Source organism: Hippoglossus hippoglossus, chromosome 16 (assembly GCF_009819705.1).
Source record: "Hippoglossus hippoglossus isolate fHipHip1 chromosome 16, fHipHip1.pri, whole genome shotgun sequence".
Classification (NCBI taxonomy): Eukaryota; Metazoa; Chordata; class Actinopteri; order Pleuronectiformes; family Pleuronectidae; genus Hippoglossus; species Hippoglossus hippoglossus.
In genome coordinates this window covers 21,377,302-21,394,644 of record NC_047166.1, presented here as the reverse complement: position 1 = coordinate 21,394,644, position 17,343 = coordinate 21,377,302, and the positions used below count along the sequence as shown (strand labels likewise).

The window sequence follows — 17,343 nt, the reverse complement described above, 5'->3', positions numbered from 1 at the left end:
CGTATCCTGCCCTGCGTTCTAATAAAATAGAAACCCAAATCAAATAAATCTTTACATTCACACAACTACTTCACGTTCATACACATTTATTATCTAACATGAAACCACGCGGCTTGGTTGTGAGTTTTATTTCATTCAAACAATGTAAAGCAAACGAAAAATAAATCACTGCCCGCAGCAGAGTATGAATACACAATTGAATGAAGTTCCGGCCGACTAGGAACAGGGAAATCCAATCCAAGTCAAACTTCCTGGGCTGAAAGAATCTTCTACACCTGAGAACGGTGACACATCCACGTTCAGTCCGATTAATGAGTCAGAGTTTCACCGTTTATCAGCAGAATAACAAATGACACACACATTCAAAAAGTAGTCCACACTATCAGTAGTATACACAGTAATGAACAACCGGTTTAAAAACACTATAAAGACAGAAGTTTCATTAGAGCTACCAAACAATGTGATCACCTTATCAAAAAGCTAAGTGACACCAAAGGTCAAACTAAGACTCAACCTCTTAAAATCGGTTCTTTTCCCAGGCCAATGCTTAAATGTTACATGGCTGGAATTATTAGAGAGTATCTCTGCAACTACAGGGTCTGTATGAATTATCCTGATATCCACATAAGGGTTTTTATATAAAGATCTCAGCAGAGGTGTAACCATAAGCATATATGTTACTAGACCAGAGAAGATGAAGATGAACAACATAAATGAAAGATTTCATGTCCACCCTAAAAATAAAATACAAAATTGAGTGAATATCTCCAATGACAGCACACAATAATAAACTTTGAAAACAACAAACAGGTTTTCTTCACTATGTTGGCAGTCGATTAACAGACACTGAATGTCCGTTCATGTCAAATGTCAAGTCTCAGGAGCTGACCTGTTCACAAACCACTGTTCTGTCAGACATTCAGATTGTTCTTGTAATATGTGTGTAAGCATTTCATTGGGTGTTGGGGTCCCTAAAGCGATCAGGTGATCAGGCCTCTGGTCCTGCAGCAGGGTGGAGCACCTTCCTGATGAATTTGTAACCCAGTGATTGAGTTATTGATGAATGAAATACATTTGCCTGTGTTTGTGAATTAAATCAAATCTCACACGTTAAGGGAATATATAAAAGAAGTGACTCATTACCACTGTTTTTTATAGTTTGAGTGGGAGAAAATCTGAGTTCAGGCAATTAATTGTATTATAGACTTAACTGATCAAACAATGCCTGCATTCCTAAAGGGATTATTTCTTCAAAATATTATAGACTTAGATTAATCATATTTCCTGACTCCATTAGAAAGCAGATTCAGTCATTAGAATTATTAGTGATCTATGGGCATGGCCGAGGCCCTTTTAAGGGAAAAGTGTGATCTCTCTTTTATTCTAAGATCACAGAGTTGTGGCTATTAATTTTCAGATGACTTTTTTTATTTCGTTCCATACTAAGTGAGTCAAACCATGTAGGAAATTTAAATATGCATTACAAGTCCTCTAGTCGGTGTTCGGTCGCTTAATGTCTGTGTAATAAAAGATGGAGAGCAGTAATGTGCTGCCTTCACACTATCCCTTCATTCTACAGGTGACACTGTCATGGACAAACACAGGAACAAGTCTCTCTTCTCATCTGCCTGCAGGCTATTTCATTAACCTTTATTTACAGCATGTGGGTGGAATAAGTTAGTGAAAGCCAAACTCTAATTCTTACAGTGCAGCACATGGGATAGAACATATGATAATTATGACATCACCTAGTGTGAGTCCACCTTGTGTCATTAGATTGCAACACTGACATTTACAGAAACTGTGAGTGATTCATATGATTTTGAACGGATTTCAAGCCACAGTGAGAATTACTGTCAGTCAGTTTAATATACAGCCATGGTTTGTGAAATCAGTTCACGCAGTCACGTGATCTCTCGGGACCGTGCTGATATAACCAGACTCTGAGTGGTGGCACAGTGGGTGACTGGAGAAAACAGGATGACGTCACATCGCATGTGAGATCTTTTGATTATATTCCAAAACATATGTCAGCAGAAAGGAAGTGCAGTGGTTTGGGGACCATGTGCTTGGTGAGGTGTGTCTCTAATATGGCTGAGGATATCTTTTTTCCATGAGCAAGGCACTTAAACTCCATCTTTACTCAGTATATATTCTTCATATCAAACACTAAACACTGTAGTTGTGGGTCAGGTTTCTAGGATAAAATTAAATAATGAAAAACGTATCTCTGAACAGGGAGAATGGTGCACTGCCATAATAATAACATACTTTTGTTATGATGTGATTTGTAACCAGTTAACTGTCTTTCTATTGGTGAAATAAAGTTGAGCTAACCTAAAAGTATTTCTAGGAATTGAACTGTGTACCTGTTTATATTTCACTTTGACCTTGACAACACAAACATCTGATAATTAAGATCATATAGCAGTGAAAAGGAGCATGTTGCATGTTTTTTTATATTGTACATTGAAAACCTTTACCAGTTGGACATGTGTTGGCCCATCACAAATCAAAATGCAGACGTCTTTTAGTTCACTGATTATTACAGCCTTTTCAAAATGTTATTGTGTCTCTGACAGATGTATCAGCAATCAAAGCTGTGTGTTGCTCCTGTCACACAATGCAAAAGCAACAGGAATAAATAATGTAACATGAACTCCTTAAACAAAGACAGCAGAGGATTGACAGGGTTTCAACAGAGGGTGCTGCACTGCAGCTTCAGAGCTGGGTTTATTCAGAACCACACTGTAAACATACACTGTATCATTTTGTGACCACTGGTCCAGGATCAAGAACCAGGGTTAAAAATCGAAATTACCGTTCGTGTAAATTTATCTGTGACTCATTTTGCATCAATCAAACTGTCTCTGCGCTCAGTGTTTCTGTGTCAAGATGTTTCATTGAAAAACACAGTCAGCTTTCGTGTTCAATGCGTGTGGGATTATACAGAAAATCAGATCACATTCATGAAATTCCATTCACATTGTTTTGTTTTGCTATTTCCACACACTGCTATACGACCTCTTTTGTTACATTACAGTTATTCCTGTATGTGAATAGTTAAATTTAGACCTGTCAATCACTTCCCCTGTCATACTGAACTTTTTAATATTTCTACATTGCAGCCCAAAATAACAAACAGGTAATAATAAGTGAAGGAAGAGATGAGACGTTTTCAGCCGTGAATCTAGTTTCTGTGTGTCTCGAATGAAAATAAACAGGAGTAATAAATATAGATAAACTATGAAAATCTGTTCTTCTGTTAGTGTAAGAATGGAGAGGTTTCAAGTCAAAGAGTTGAGGTAAAAAGCTATCGCTCTTACAGTTTATTCAATTTACAATTTTATTTAAAACAAAACAATACAAGTAGCTTAGAATTAGCTGGGAAAAAAAGCCCATTAAAACTTTTTTTGTATTAAGTGAAAGCTCTTTTTAACCACAATGAATCTTTATTTCTTTAGATGACTCACCTGAAGACGGATGTTCACTGTACAGAGTAACTACATTTCCATCCCTTCATAGGGAGTCAGGTAATACATTGAGAAAAAATATGTGGGTCACATTCAATCCTCTCTATCCCGGTTTATCAGAGGAGGACTCTCAGCTCGAGGACACGTGAGGTTAAACATCCAATTTGGTTTGATCCTGGAGAGATCCTGCCAAAGATTAATCCATAATGCCTGTGAAATGGCTCTCCATCCAACAAGCTGTGCTGAAATAACACAGATTGTTCTGTGCCCAAACACGCTGCGGCCCTCCAATGGCCCGGTGTTGTGCCACTTCAGGGAGCCCACATAGCTCTTGTTCTTCCAGCTGGAGAGGCCGTTTCATGTTCCACTGTGGCAGCTGGACGAGTTCGCCGGAGGATTGACACCTGCAATTTATTGACAGTAAGACAGCATATTTTATATTAAGCATATAGTGCATTTATAATGGCAATTTTGTATTTATTTATAACTATACATGTAGTTCATAAAAACTTTGTAAAAGGTAAAACTTAATTAATGTAGCACAGTAATTATCAATCCTTAGTAGTAAAGAAAAATGTGTCACATGTTGACTTGCAATGCAGGACACGTTAAGGTTGATGTTATTCAACATCATGTATGCAGCTTGCGGTCAATTCAGCTTTAAAGGAAACAACTAATAGTGAATAAAATATGTTCACTGAGTCCATGAAGCCATCAACCTTCTTTATTTCTTCACATGGTGAAGTGGTCTGACGTTCCAAACATTAAAAGAATTACCGTCCTCTAAAACTGACAAAAAAACAACACCATGCATGTGAAAAGCAGATTAAGGATCTCGATACACACCGGCACACACAACCAAACCTGAGGGGATTGCATACTTTATTACCCACTCGCAGTGCACAAATAAATACACACCTTGACTGAACCAACAATTATCCTGACTTGTGCACTCATCCGGCTTAATGCACGACTGAGGAAACTGCACGTGTGTGTGTGGCTTCTGCTCTCACTAAACACAGGATGAGCCCACGATAACACAAACCTCAGGATAGCACACTAATAACACACACACACTGAAGCAGGAGGGTTTTGGTTTCCCTGAGGGTTTATGTTCACAGGAGGCACAGGTCAGATTCAAGCTCTTTTTTTATTGGCTGAAGCCAACTCGGTGTGTTTCCATATGTGTGTGTGTGTGTAGCTGCATTGACATACGTGAACTACAGTCTTTAATTTATTCTACATGTCTGTGAATGTTTCCTTTAAGACTTCCTATATGGATATACAGCGTATGGTATTTCCTCAGTCATGTGTCTCGCCCTCTCTGTCTAAACACACACACACACACACACACACACACACACACACACACACACACACACACACACACACACACACACACACACACACACACACACACACACACACACACACACACACACGACACAGGCAGACAAAATATGTACATGTATATATATATACAGTCCCCACCATAAATATTGGAAGGGCCAATGCCTTTGTTTTGTTGGACACCAGCGACATTTGGATTAAGATCAAAAGATGAATATGAAACACGAGTTCAGAATTTCAGCTTTTATGTATTTACGTCTGGATGTGTTAGGACACAGCGCCTTTTCTTCAAATCCATGCATTTTTCATGTGAGCAAAAATATTGTAACATGTGACTGACAGGTGATTCTTTTTGCCCAACTACATTCATTGTTTAAGCATTGAATTCTGTGAATACTCTGGATGTATGTGTCTATCTTTCATACTCTTTCAGCGTTTGATTTTACCTCTGAAGACTGCATTTGTTGTTGAAAAGGTAAAAACAACATAAAGAGCAGAGAGCTGTCTATGGGAGAAAAGCAACCCATTTTGAAGCTGAGAAAAGAGGGAGAATCGATCAGAGCCATTTCACAAACATTGGGCAAAACCCATACAACAATTCAGAATGTACTAAAAATCAAAAAGAATACTGGTGTAGGAGACATCGTACAGAGAGTAGTCATCACGACACAGTCACTATGGTTTAGAGAAACACTTGCATCATGGTTGCGGGGTTCATAAGTTTCTGACCTAGTTAGGGACCTGATCGGTCAAGGACAACAACATTATTTGAAGAGGAATTTGAGAGCAGGGACACTGAAGCCAAACCACAAAATGCAATCAGCAGCAACTGGAAGGTCAGAGTGGAATTAGCAAATAAGAGATGAGGTGTAAAAGCTCTGGAACAAAGTTTTTCTGGATTGATGAGATCAAGATTCACCTCAATCAAAGTGACAGAAAGGCCCAAGCGTGGAGAATGAGAGGATCTCCTCATGATCCAGAACAAACAGGTTCTGTGAAGCCTGGAGGGAGTGGTGTCGTGTCTTGGACTTGAATGGTTGCTTCTGGAGCGGACTCACTAATCTTTATTGAAGATAAGACACATGACGTTAAGAGCAGAATGAATTTAGAATATTTTGCCTGCCCGACTTACAACTTACCGCAGTAAAAGGCTGGGAAAGCATCAGAAGTGAAGAATATAATATTGCAAGCAAGGGTTATACAACTAAATAATACATTTAATTTATATATATATATATATATATATATGTAAAGAGAGAGAGAGAGAGAGAGTGTGTATGTAGTTATTCCTGAGGTTACCCTAAGAGAGACTGCTAAAGAAATCCCCAAATCCCAGGAGAGCATAATGCCACACACACATACACTGGGCCTAGGTCTGAGGGGTGTGGTTCCTTTCTCTAGCTGTGAAAGAAAGGGGCAGGACTGAACTATAGATAGGGGCAGACAAAACAAATACCCCCTCAAACACAGGAACACACACGCACATTACAACAGCAGCACAGGCCAAAGAAGTGCTATGGACAGGGAACACATAGATGCAATGTTTGTTTTGGACACTTTCGTGTCAAGGGCTTTGACTTATGGCCTTATTGAAAAATGGCTCTCATGCAGCCAGACAAACCAAACATAATTTTTTAAACACACAGTGGGTACAGGACTGCACAGGTCTCAATCTGTGACCAATTTCAAATGTATGTGTATTTCTTTAAGTAATGTATCCCCTATATTTATGAATATGACATTTATCTATTGAGGCCTAGTGTATTTAATATGCAATATAAAATACCCTGAATAATAATCCAACGTTCTTCACTATCACCTTCAATACATGCTATTTAATTTAGTTTGCACCCCTGCATCTTTCAGCAGAGAGTGAATTTTTAGTGTACGGGACATGTAAACATTGCATCATCTAAACCACTGAATGTACAGAGGTGAAATTGCTTCTCTTTTCTTGGACAGCGCAAACATGGCAAGATTATAAAAGACAAAGATACCGTAATGAAAATTCTAGGTGTCATTTTTCAAACACGTCCATTTGTAATCCAGTGTGTGAGGAGAAGGAAACAGAAATCCTAGAAAAAGGTGAGATGACACTGCAGGGAGCAGATATTTGAGTCCGGCTACAGTGGGATTACGAGGATTGACCAGTATAAGCCGATATAGGAAAACAATGTGAAGGAGACACTTGACAATATTGTCAGAGCTAACATGAAAAAAAAGAAGTGGTGCTGTAATACAATACAGGAGGCCATCTACAAACTGCTGAATAGTGACTGAATAGAAAGGATGCTGCGGTGCTGAACTAATTCTAGACAATAACCTCATTTCTACAGCAGAGACCAGTGGGATTTTAGTGTTGACCACTCCAGACATCAAAAGCTTTCCTCGGTCACAACCGCCTGCATGACATTTCACCTGCCTTCCATGAATCCAGTATTATTACGGCGGTAGCCAAGGCTCGGTCTCTGCATCTATACTGCATTAGTGGTTGCCATGGTAAAAGTCCCCCCATCCCGCATCCATCCTGTGCAGACAGAGAGGCAACACTCATGCTGGTTTCTGCTGGAGCAAATTGAGGGTCTGATAGTCAGACACAGCTGAAACCTAGAGACAGCTATTCACAGTTACACGGTGCAGTGGTGTAATTGTGATCTAACTGTAAAATCACGCTGAGATTTCTTGCACTGTGTCCATCACATGTTTATGGCACAGCACAATATGGCAACTAGCACAACAAGCCTGTGGACAAGGAAGGCCGTGCACTGCAGCTGCGCTTGTTTCCCTCTGAGTTTTACTCCATATTGAAAGAAAATTTCCGATGTCACCCCCCGGACAGACAGACAGACAGAGAGGGAGGGAGGGAGGGAGGCCATGTGCTGGATTACAGTCAACATGACACTGTGAATGTGCGGCGGATGCACCAGAGCGATCCCACTGCTCCCTGATATTTCATTACTTATCACGATGTCATGTTCAAATTACACTCCACATGGAGAGATCCTGCAGCCGAAGGGTTTAAAGCTGCTAAAAGTCATTTATCACATAGATTATCGCTAACAGCTGCTCATTAAAACCAGCCACATCTGGATTTATGTGCCATTTGTGTCACATTCACTGCCTGATCCAATGACCGTCAATATTATTGTCATATAACTGTGAAGTAAGAAATTATTTTTTACAAGGCAAGAGCGAGCAGAAATGTTAGTTTGATGGGAAATAAGGGGGTCATTTCAAATAGTTCTCTACAGTGATTTTTTATTCACAATATAAGAGATGTGGTTTATGTTGGATAAACTAGAAAACATAAATCATACAATGCTAAAATAATGCCAGGCCATATGTTTTAACAGCTGTTTGAGGGTAAACAAATTGACACAAGACAAACAACAATCATAAACTGTATCACTGAACATTATTATTTAAATAAATGATTATCAGTTCAAGGAAATTTAAATAAGGGAATTGAATGAGGAAATAAATCCCTTTAATATTACAATTACACACAATTTTAAAATAGAAAAAAAATAGATGACCCATAGTTAAAATACATGTTACCATACATGCAGAAAATGAAGCAGGCACAGACAATATGATTTAAGTAGAAAAATGTAATAATCTGAAATTCAGCATGTCAAATTATTGTTTCCAAAGATGGAAGATTGTCATCCTGCGCTAGTCCTTGTCTGAGACAAGGAAAGTGATGCCATTAAATAGATCAATATTGAGCACATATTCCATTGTTACGCGATGATTCAATAATCATGATCTGTTCAGCCCCAACAAATTTGAGCAATAAACCTGATATAAACAGCTGTATCACGTTTATATCAAATCATCTTTTCGTAGCATAACACAACATCCTGTACGGCTGGCTCCAGTTCACCTTCAGCTTAATCAATTTAGGAAGCCAATTTTCTTCCAAACGTGTCACCATCGAGGAGGACAAGGTTGTCATATCCACCTTATTAGGACTGAATACTCTATCATTAGCAAATCAATTGCACTCTCTTTTCACATTTGGAAGGGGTTGAACCGAGAATGAGTTGAAATGAATTCATGCCCTCCCCCTTCTGTACAAAGCCTGGTTCACGCACACTAAGCTATATGTGAAGCGAGAAAGCCTTTTCTTCTACAAACTATTTGGAATTGTCCTTTAAAGTTCTCCACTCGCCCCAAAGCAGCTTATAGACAACAATGTCAAGTTGGCCCATAGACGACCTCCAGCATGACTGATCCTCCGTATGTCTGACAGACCCTGTGTGTGTGTGTGTGTGTGTGTGTGTGTGTGTGTGTGTGTGTGTGTGTGTGTGTGTGTGTGTTCATGACAGGGAAAATGTGTTACACTGATGGAAAGAGTGAAAAAATGAAAAACAGAGAGAGAGATAGAGAGTATTGTTTTTAGTTTAAAAATCTGCAGCACACACACACACACACACACACACACACACACACACACACACACACACACACACACACACACACACACCATCACAATGACACGTTTCTGTTTATGTAGACGGTTGGACATGAATAGCCGCCTACATCATAGGCCTCATCCAAACATAATGAATGGAGGTAATAGATTCAATGGTTAGAGGGAAATTGGCTTTACACACATTCATCTTAATGAGATATATATATATGTGTATATATATATATATATATATATATATATATATATATATCAGATGTGTGATGTGTGTGTGTTAGAAATTATCAAAATTATCGAAATCTTATCATGTAGATATATTGTCAGTAAGGTTAAGTGTATAGATACAGACGTGCTGTAGATATTACAGGTAGTGATGTAGAGAGCTTGATAATCAATCTGAAAGATGTGAGTAATTTTTACCTGTAGAGATAAGAAATGTGTAGTGTGATAATAAATATGAAAGAGGATTCACTTGAAATCATTTAGCATTAGAAGTCTGATCAAAAGCTAAAAAACGATTTACATATACATATTTTTTCCCATCACAATGCCTGTGGCTTCCCTATATTGATGTATAGCTATACATATATATATATTTATACATACATACATACATACATACATAAATATAGTTTATGTATAAGACTATTTTAGAAATGAATATTAAGAAACTGAAGAAATTAAAATCAAGTTTGAAATGGAACTGCAAGTTAATGTTTCAGGAGATTGTTCAGTGCCTGAGATCCTATGTGGTCATGATAAAAAGAACCAAATGAACTTGAGGAGTTCAAACTCTATTTAGAATGAACTCTGAGCTCAAGGTCAAAAATCTCACTTAAAACAAGATCGTATGTCATAGGGTCCACAGCCAAAAGAACAGGTTTTGCAGTAAAACAAGTAGTAGTTCAGAAGATTGGCACATCTGATGGAAAAAAACTATACACATAGAAAAAGAAAATGAAAGGCAAACTTTACTTGCACCATTTTTGATTTGACAGGAAAACTGTATCCATCAAATAAGGTGCATTCAACATATCAAGCCAATGAAGGTGCTGCGCTGTACGATAATTTGATTTGCTTCATATGTGAGAAAATTAGTTAAGCTAAATTATAGAACATAATAATAATAATAATAATAATGTAATAATTGTTTTTAACCTATTTAATTATGAAAGTATTTGACATATAAAAAGACCCTATAATTAACAATTTTCTTTACAAATGGTAAACAATATATTAACAATCCTAGCTAATTACATTTCAATGTAAAAGCTAAATAAAGCTCTGTTGCTGATGGTTTATTTCACGTTCATTTGTACTTTTTAAATATTGAGGAGACACAACATGTTTTGGTGATGAAACAGATCTGAACATGGTCTGTGGGTGTGAAAATGTTTTAATTATGTTTTTTTTTTATGATTACATTTTTTTAATGGTACTGGAAATAGCAAGTTAATATAGAGCATTCACAATACATTATGATTGATATTAAACTGATGTCAATATATTGTAATAATCACATCTGAATAACCACCTGAAAACATATAATTATGTGATTATTATTGTGATTATTGTCATTATTCTGATCACTGTGTGACTTTGCTTTGAATCTGTATACCAGATGACTAATCTTTAATTATATTATATTACAAATAAAATTGTAAATCACGAATCTAACAAGGCTGAGCAGCACATTACCGGAAATGTCTTTATGAAATAGAAAATAATAGAGCTGCAGTTTAATGGAATGGAGACATTTAAAACAAGACAAAATAACACTTGTATTTCTTTGGACATTTAAAGTTATCTGACAAGAAATTTTTTTTCACAATGATGAAATATGTAATGTTCTGCTTTACAAGAACAATCGCTAATTTGGCATTTTGCATGATATTAGTTTATCAATCTGTTATAAAACCACCATGTGAATATAACAACCTATTACTATGAAATATATCTATATAGAATCCAGTCTCACATGCAACCACAGTGAGGTAGGTGTGAAGTTATAACATGTCTGTAAATATGTGAGATGTCACTGGGCCAACTTCCATGCTTTTATCAAAAAGATTACACAACGATTTTGCACAAACTCCGTCCAGCCATTGTGAGAAAGTCTAAGACAACAAATCAGCATCGTATGAAAATGTGAAGCGACAGAGGCGACACAAGCTTGTAAACAATGGTTATGGTTGCCACTTTGGCTGTCTGTCTCACTGACCACTCTGTTAATCCACTTAACACACAATAGACAGCAGGCCCACTGATCTAGTGGATCACTACCTCGCACAACACATTCCTAACGATTTATGACTAAAATATATTTGATTTCACTCCACTGTTTTGCTGCTAATATATAAATAAGGACTATCGTGGTAAAAATCACTTAATTAATCAGAGTTGATGTTTTCTATATGGAGAAAGCTGGTCTGGGTCATTGGGACTTGGATATGGTCTGAGTAATTTTTCACGGTGTCTTCTCCTTCGCTCTCTTCTCAGCATTACCTTAACAAAAGCCTCTCTCTCTCTCTCTCTCTCTCTCTCTCTCTCACAAACACACAAACGCAAACACACACACACACACACACACACACACGCGCGCACACGTACATCTACTCCACTAGTGTGACAGACAGAGAGACAAAATGGCTGAATAGTGATGGAGGGGCTGTGTGTTCCTTTATGTGTCGACTAACCAGCCAGCACTAACATGTGTCAACACTACACTCATTGTCTGGCACACAGAAGGAAAAACTAACACTCTTTTGATAACCGGACAAACGAATGAGGACAAAATAAATAAAACTTAATTTATTGTGAGAGGATCAATAACGAAATACTGCATCAGGACAGTTTCTCTCACAAAGGAAATATGTTTTAAGAGATTACAGCAGCTGGTTTCTTTTCAGGATTTATTATTCTATTTTTAAAAATATTTTCTTGTAAAGCTGTATGTGAGCGACCAGTGGAGATTTTGTAATGGCAGCTCCAGCGTTACAACAAAATGCTGGCTGACGGCAACCTTTTGAAGCTTGCTGCAGCAGCAGTGCCGATATTCTCCACCACATACAGTGTCATCAGTATTCTGCAACGCCCGCCTCTCTCCAGCTCTGCTGTATTTTTATTAATATAATTGACAGCTGACATCATCTTTGAATGCATAAATAATATTCTATAGATCCAGAGCCAAGCAGCCACTGATAATAAACAAAAAAGTGTAGAGATAGATAGATGGATAGATTTCCCTCAATATTAGTAATGTGAAAACATTGGTTTATGATTTAAAGAAGATAAATACAATCCAATCCCAATAAATACAGAAAACTGTATTTATAAGAGATACTGATTTTGCTTTAAATGTTATTAGATTTTGTGCCATTCTAATTTTTTGAGAGAATGTTAGTGAGTCCTAAGCAAGTGAATCCTTTTCACTCAACCACTGAGGACAGAGAGAGGCATAGTAAAAGAGGTGGAGAGATAATGAACCTGTGTCTGCTACTGCTATAGGCAATCAGGAACTAACCTTGTGAATAATCAAGGCTTGGCAAGCTCGTGAGGGAGAGGGGGTGAGAAAGGAAGAAAAAGAGGGAGAGAGTGACTATAGCACCAGTCTAATCCTATCAGTCCGGTCCATGGTGTGTGTGCATGTGTGTGTGTGTGTGTGTGTGCGTACGTGTGTGTGAGGGTTGTTTCTTTAGGACGGCTCCCACTGCGAGCAATGAAAAGCAACCTGGATTCAAAACCTAAATGCATCTGTGTTTGTGTTTATCACACAATGGTGATCCTCTCATTGAGGCCTTCTATACATCTGAATCATTCTGCGGCTCTTTCTGCTTCGCCATGCATTTCTAGGGTTTTACTTTGTGCCTGTGTGTGTGTCATATATCAATGTTTTCCCCTTGAAATGGCTCTTTCACCTTAGGCAGTGCATCACTGACACCTGCACGAAAAATTATGCTGCATCTGTTCAGGTTAAAATCGGCATGCATTAGCCCTTACACTGCTGGTTTTATAGAGTCAGGCATGGGGGGAGTTGTTATTGTCTCTGCATCAGTGTTGTGACTCTGATTGTGTGTTTATTGTGTTGGGTCAAGTAAATGGAGCTTGAAATAAGAGAGCACAGCTGATGACATAGCAACTGTGACAAGTTATATTTTCTGTCATCCAATAAACATGATGAGCAGCTGTCACTGGTGATGAACACCACACTGTACATTGAGCAAAAACAAACAAACAGAAAAGAAAAGAAAAGAAAAGAAAAGAAAAGAAAAGAAAGAAATATTGGAAGCTTCACAAAAAGCAGCATGTGTTGCAGAACCTAGGTATTGGTATACATTATATTAAAATGCAGTCCCATTCTTTTTTTAACGTGATGTGTGTGTGTATGTGTGTGTGTGTGTGTGTGTGTGTGTGTGTGTGTGTGTGTGTGTGTGTGTGTGTGTGTGTGTGTGTGTGCCCCCCGATATGGTAACTGTTCTCCTTTTCGAAAAGAATGGTACGGAACAATGACCTCTTTCGTGTGTGTGTGAGTCCACATAAGAGTCGACACAAACATGCTAACACATACCTAATGTGTGTCAAAATTAGTGGGGGATTGCGAGCTTCTGTCCACCTGTCCACATGCAGCATCAGCTGTTGTTTGTTCAGACACACACACACACACACACACACACACACACACACACACACACACTGTCTCAACTACTAAGCTTACATAACTAAAGTGCAGAACTAGTAATTGTAGTCAAAGCATTGTTGGACATCCACACACACATTAACACCGTCCCAACTCACGTACAAATAATCAGACATACACGCGTTGACGGAGAAAAAGAACAAATCGAAAACAGCGAACAGCAAAGTGAAATAATCGTGTGACAGAAATCAATGTGACAACAATGCTGTACAGAAACAAAAATTACAAAGCCGAGTCCTCTGTCTCCTGAAGCCGTCCAATAAAAGCATATTTCTCGCCCTCCATCTTACAGCTGGCTGGCCGACAGGCAGACAAAGAGACACTACTGCAGTGTGAAAATACACTGACGTAGCTGGCTTCTCTGTGGCTGAGATTTACTCTGTGTGTGTATGTGGAACGAAGTAAATATGCATGCCATATAGGGTGTGTCTATGTGCACAGATGTTTCATGTGATTTCATGTTGCACCAAGTTTGTCTTATTGTCGTAATAATCCTATGTTTGTCTTTTTGGTGTGTTTTGCTCTCTCTGATTCTCACCATCTCAGCTCTTTCCTTCCCCCTTTCTCGGTCACCCATCCCCCTCTCTTCTCCTCTCCTCTCCTCTCCTCTCTTCTCCTCTCCTCTCCTCTCTTCCTCTCCTCTCCTCTCCTCTCCTCTCCTCCTCTCCTCTCCTCTCCTCTCCTCTCCTCTCCACAAAACAGATAGTATATATATAATTGCAGCTCTACAATTTTAATGACAGTCTTCTCAGTAACTGCCTGGATAGACGCAGCAAGGAAAGTAAAAACAGTGGCTTCTTTGTGGGGAAGCTACACATGTTCACCCAGAATACATTTAGACATGCACAAAAAACCTTTCTTCGTCCTACCAGTAATAAAAATGCTTCTAATTAAAAATATGTTCGTACCATTACAATATGAGGATTCTGAGACATAGTAAGAGATGCCAAGCTTTTACTCCAGGACTACCAATGCTAACAAGCTGATACATGTCCATCCAATAGCACGTTCCTAATTATTCAAAAGTATTTGAAGTAATACACAAGCTACCCAATTATAGACTCCTCAGAGAAGAACACACAGCACAAGTCACAGAGGTGCTTAAAAGTTGCATGTTGCAGATGCTCACCTGTCTGAGAGAGTTGCTGTCCACGTGATGGGGGCCTGCCGCTCTTTTCTTCTACTTTAAGCTGACTAAATGCAAAGAATGGGCCGTCAGCTAACTCTAAAAAGCAAGTTAACTAAGGGTGGGGAAAAAGGAACCAAAATGCACCGTTGCACCCGTCTTTGGTGTAAGATTCAATTAAAAAGTATTAGAAAGAAGAGAGAGAGAGAAGAGGTGATGAGGAGAGGACAAAATCTAAGAAAGACAGAAAGGGGAGACATGCTCGCACTTCACTGATCCAACTTTCAACTTTGTGAACAGCTAGGAGCAACAGATGCAGTGGTGGTGTATTGTGGAGGGTATTAGGATGAGGGACACCCCAAAATCTCCCCCACTGCGTGTACGCGTTTGTTTGTGTGTGTGTGAGTGTGACAGCGGGGAGCAGCTCAGTGCAGGACGCGGCACGCAGCGAGGGGCCATTAGACATGGTGGGGTGACCCACATAAAAGACACTCATACACACACACAAGCATGAACCTTTCCCTTTAGCGGCCAATGTGCCATGATAACCATAAAGCCAGGATTCTTTAGCATGGCCATTGTCACATGGTTCTCACAGTGTAGGATTTGGTGGCAACTGCTGGTTCACTGAGCCTCGGCATATTCAGTGGAAATCAAACAAACCCTTTTCACTGATGAAACACATTCTTCCTGCTCAATTTTCTAAGTGGAAGTTTTTTTTCACAGTGTATGTGTTCTGCTGCACTTTGGCTTGTGGTGCTGCTCTGTGCATTAAGTCTCAACACTGTGAAGGGCAGATTTCTGTCAGCACTGACTCATTAGTGCTGATAGGATGGGAAAGGAAGTTTGTGGTGGGATATGCACTTTATTCTAACACACGCACCTGACAAGGCCACTCCAACACTTGACTGTAGGTGTGGATGTAAGTCTGAATGGTTGTTTGTCTGGTGACCTCTCCAGGCTCCAGGTTCCCCCTGTGACCCTCAAAGGATAAGTGGTATAGATAAAGGATGGATGGACATTTTCTGCTGCAGATAAATTTGATGTAGTGAAATAGATTCATAAATATTGTAAATGTGTTCCTGTTATTGTTCCCCCACTTGTACATGTACTCATAACAAAGTTAAGAAAAATGTTAAATAAAACAATTTTTCCTTTTCACTGCATGTGCAGCAGCAGATCTGTTCGTGCATAGGAGGCCATTTCTATAATTTAACAAGATTTTATGGCAAGCAATCTATACGATCTATATTCAATGATGTTTACTCACGAAGATATCTCCCATCCTGTTATCTTTCTGTGTGTCACAGCACATGCTCAGTTAGCCCAATTTCCTGCTAAATAATTACAGCTATGCATCCTGACTTCAAATGTATAAATCCATAACATTACATTGAGGGAACTACGCATACATAGCAAAGTTGTGAAAATCAACCAAATCTCTTCTTCCAGCTCCATGCTGGGTCCTGCTACAACAACCCTGCTGGAAGTAAATCTTCCAGAAGACAGTTATCAAATGCAATCAATATACAGTATATTGCAGTTATTCAGAATAATGTTACTTTCTGTCTGCCTTAGACTGTTATAAGACTATACTAACTATGACAGTGTTTTTACTTAAAGGTTTTTAAATATTTGTATAACTTTTAAATAACATTTAGCACAAAACTGGAACCTCAGTTGGAACTCTGAGGGCTTTAACTGGGAAAACATTGTGATTTAGATGATTTCTGATTATTTAAGTATTAAAAATTGGACGTGAATGTGAACAACTGTGGTTGCTCAGAGCATGCCTGAGGTGTCAGTGTGGTGTAAATGAGTCTGCATCCCATCATCAACAATGGACAATTGATAATGAACTTTTAAGGCTGTGGGGAACAAATCAGAATCTTTGTTCCATATGCAAACATATGAAACTGTGATCTGTTCATTTGTTTACCTGTGCTAACATGCATCTGTGCTTATACTGCATATACACAATGGTGACATACTTTCAGTACGACAGGCCTAATGATTAATTTGAATAAGTTGGGGCAGCGTCAGGTTCTCCACCAACTCCAACACAATGTTTGTGTTCTATAATAAATCTTGAGCCATGTCTTTTTTCTCTCAGATAATTATCATTTGCCTGCTCAGCTCCACTTCCTCACAGCAGACAGATTGTTGAGTTGGTGAGTTGGCCTGCAGTTCTGAAACTCTCCTTCTTTCATTATCCTTATCTCTCTCCTGCCCCCACAACACGCACGGACGCACAAACGCACAC

At 38.8% G+C, this 17,343-nt stretch overlaps 1 long non-coding RNA gene across 3 annotated transcripts in view; it reads right to left on the bottom strand.

Annotated features, from left to right (window-relative positions):
• Positions 1 to 112: 112 nt before the first annotated feature.
• The window catches only part of LOC117777531, a 29,648-nt gene continuing 12,417 nt past the window's right edge, over positions 113 to 17,343 (bottom strand). For 2 of the 3 annotated variants that reach the window (XR_004616625.1, XR_004616624.1), the window contains exon 2: positions 113 to 3,877. This is a non-coding gene — a long non-coding RNA (uncharacterized LOC117777531). Of the gene's footprint in view, positions 3,878 to 15,083; positions 15,343 to 17,343 lie in introns of those variants that run through there. The other variant, XR_004616623.1, reaches the window with a different exon arrangement.